Raw genomic sequence first — 3473 nt, 5'->3', positions numbered from 1 at the left:
ACTAATCTTTTTTGCTTAATCCTGAGTCTTAAATTTTCCATGCACCAATAAAATGTACTATACGAGTGTTTCCAAGGTATTGATCCAATGTGGTGAATGAAAACGAGGACAGAAAGAGATGTTTTAAAGTAAGCCTCGACACGCATATGTAAAGGTGTTGGAAGAGATTCTAATTGTCTCATCTGGGAATGGGATCTGCCAGAGCAGAAGAGTATTTGCTTAAACTCCTGTTGGGGAGGAGGGACGTCCTAAACAGGTCATTGTTTCAGACGCTTCCCTCTACTGCCCACTGGGTGCTGCTGAGCTGGCAGGATGATCTATGGCAGGAGGAGGAGAAGCAAGAGTGGCTGCATCTAATCCAGTGATGGGGATGTTCATCTGATTTATATCTTTGGGGAGCTCTGTGGTGGCAAGACATGTTTACCGAGTCCAGGGCCTGGCACATGGTGCGTTCAATACATACTTCTTGAAATGAGTTATTCAGAACATAGCGGGTGCTTTTACACCGTAGGCATCCAAGAAATGTGATATTTTGAAGTAAGGCTTCTTTAAGACCTTTGGTCACAGTAGGAGAAAGAGAGAAAACATTATAAATTATAAGTCGCTTGATTAATTAAACAAAAAGACAAATTCAGCCATGAAATCAGACTTGGTAAATCCATGAGCTCTTTTGCATTGTCTATACAAATACAGACACAGCAAAATACTTGTTTAAATGCAGACAAGGCACATCACCCCTTTATTTGTTTCTGTTTTGCTCAGGTGTCATCAAAATGTTCCTTCTTCCACCCTAAAACTTTCTAATACTTTCTTACTAATTTTGGTGCAACAAGAAACTGATGGCAAGCCATTTATAATTTTATGTAATCTATATTAGCATAAAATAAAAAGTGCAAAATAAAAGGGCAATGACTGCTGGTTAGACACATAGCAGGAAGGCAGGAGGAGAGCCAATCAGGAGGCCCTTAGAAAGCCCCAAGAACAGACCTTCTTGCCGCCCTGACTTTCCTGGTTCCTCCATGACTTCTGTGGACATCTGTTGGTTTTGCCTGTTTAGGGAACTTTCACTCTTCTACTCTTAATAATGCCCCAATTTTACTTTGGGAGAAAAGCCCCTCCCTCACTGGGCACTGTCTTAATGGGGTTGTCAGTTCACGTGCTCCCCTTTCACATGGCTGAGAAGTAATCGTTAAGCCAAGAGAGGCCAATCAAAGGCCCTGTCCCTGGAAACTATTGTAGAACCTGAAAACCTCAAAGAGACCATCCATTAGTTCTTGCTTCCTGGAACCCCACAGTTGCCCTGGTTTCTGTCCTTCCAAAGACCTAAGTCTGCATTTTCCTTCAAGTCTGTGAGTCACTCCACACTCTTCTAGTCAAGTCCTATTTGCATATAATGGCCAGAGTTGGTTTCTATTGACTGCAGCCAAAGAATGCTGACTGGTGTGAGGGGGAAAGGAAACTAGTCAAAGGTTAGTCCTATTACTGCACAAAGGGCATGATCTTCTTGCCGTGAGACAAAAACCAGTGGTCAAGAGGCAAGATGGTGGCAGAGAAAGGGCATTTTATTACAGCTTTCTAGTAAGAGGGAAGATGGCTAACTAATGTCCAAAAGAACCATCTTAAGGGGGCACAGTATCTTGAAGCAGTTATATAGGCCAGTGGGTTATAGGGGAGGGGGTTAGGAATGTTGACCCTCTGGTGTTACAGACTGGGAGTTGCCACACCAGACCTTTCAGTTTTCATTGATGATGGCTAACAGCATAGACTCTCTGTTTGGGGGGTCATTACATTCCTAAAGAACTCAAAAGATTGAATGAAGTTATTGTCTTATTGCAGCTGGGAGGTGTACGCACTAGCAGGGGTCATAAAATCTACAGAGCAGGTGGATCTCCTGGAGGGTGCAAATGCAGCTGGGTTAGTTAGTCAGAGGTCACTCAAAGTTACGACATGGTCTCTTTTCTACAGTATGGCTTGTCAATACATGTCTACCTTGTATTGAGCCGGTTTCAGGATTACTTTTACAATCTCTGTTGAACTTATCATTGAAAAAAAATCAGCCCTAGGATAATGCAGACACCTTGAAAATGAGGAATCACTAACATTTAGGGAGACTTACCATGTGCCAGACACTTTTCTAAACATTTACAAGTATTACCTTACTTAATCTTCAGAAGGACCCCATTGACTAGATGTTATCCCCATTTTGCAGATGAGATAACTGTGAGGCACAGAGAGATTAAATAACCTACCCATTTCACCTGGCTGGATTAACCTTCTCAAAGTTTGTTCTATAAAATGGTAGTTTTTCAGAAAGGTGTTTGTTTCCTAGGGTTGCTGTGACAAAGTACCACAAACTGGGTGACTGAACGCAGAAAGGTATTGTCTCACGGTTCTGGAGCCTAGAGGTCTGAGATCAAGGTGTTGACAGGGTCATGCTCTCCATGACTGCTCTGGAGGAGAATCTTTGCTTGTCTCATGGAGCTTCTGGTGTCTTCCGGCAATCCTTGGCATCCTTGGCTTGCAGACGCATCACTCCAGTCTCTGCCTCTGTCACCTCGTGGCTGTCTTCTCTCTGTGTCACTTCTCTTCTTATAAGGACACCACTCATATTAGATTAAGGCCCACCTACTCCACTATGAGCTCATCTTAACCAATTACATCTGCAGCAACCCTATTTCCAAATAAGGTCATACTCTCAGCGACCAGAGGTTAAGACTTCTTTTGGGGGGACACTATTCAACCCATAACAAGGATGTTAATAGAAATGGCTCAAAAAAGAATTCTGTGCTCCAACAAATTTGGGAAACACAGGGTTAAACACCACTACAATAAGATTCTGAGCTTTGGGAGAGTCTTCAATTTGTTAATCTGAAGGGAAACCTCCAAACTGGGACTATAACGTGCAATTTCTCAAACATGTTTGAGTAGGGACTTCTTACAGGCCTACTGTAGGGTTAGCGTTCTGTGTGACATGCAGTTCCCAGGCCCGAGGGGAGGCAGCAGTGCCTTGATGATGTCCCTTCCGATTCTGGGTCTACCTTTTGCCTCTGTGTCACCTTGAGACAACTACTTTCTTCTCTATGCATGAGTTTCCATCTGTTTAAGATAGAGACAATAATACACTTCCCCAGTGAGTTTCTTGTAAGGACTACATTAAATGAGAAAGGCTGAAAAACACCTAGCAGAGTCCCTGGCCTGGAAAGAGGCTCTCACGTCACAGTGGTTACCTTTGTGGTGCTAATCAGACAGTTCTGCATTTCTTGGCATTTTTATTAAGCTTTTCCAGGATCTCAAGAATAATTCCTAAACCAGGACAATTTCCACCAATAAGGTTTTCTTGTTCGTTTTCCCTTTCTTTTCACCATTGTTTTCTTCTCTTTAGGACAATGATTTTCTCTATGGTAATAAAAATTTACATAGAGTAAATATTCAGCCCCACTGTGCTTTTAATGTCTCCAAAGTTAGCAAAGAGC

Source organism: Equus caballus, chromosome 15 (assembly GCF_041296265.1).
Source record: "Equus caballus isolate H_3958 breed thoroughbred chromosome 15, TB-T2T, whole genome shotgun sequence".
NCBI classification, from domain to species: Eukaryota; Metazoa; Chordata; class Mammalia; order Perissodactyla; family Equidae; genus Equus; species Equus caballus.
This window is presented reverse-complemented; position numbering follows the sequence as displayed.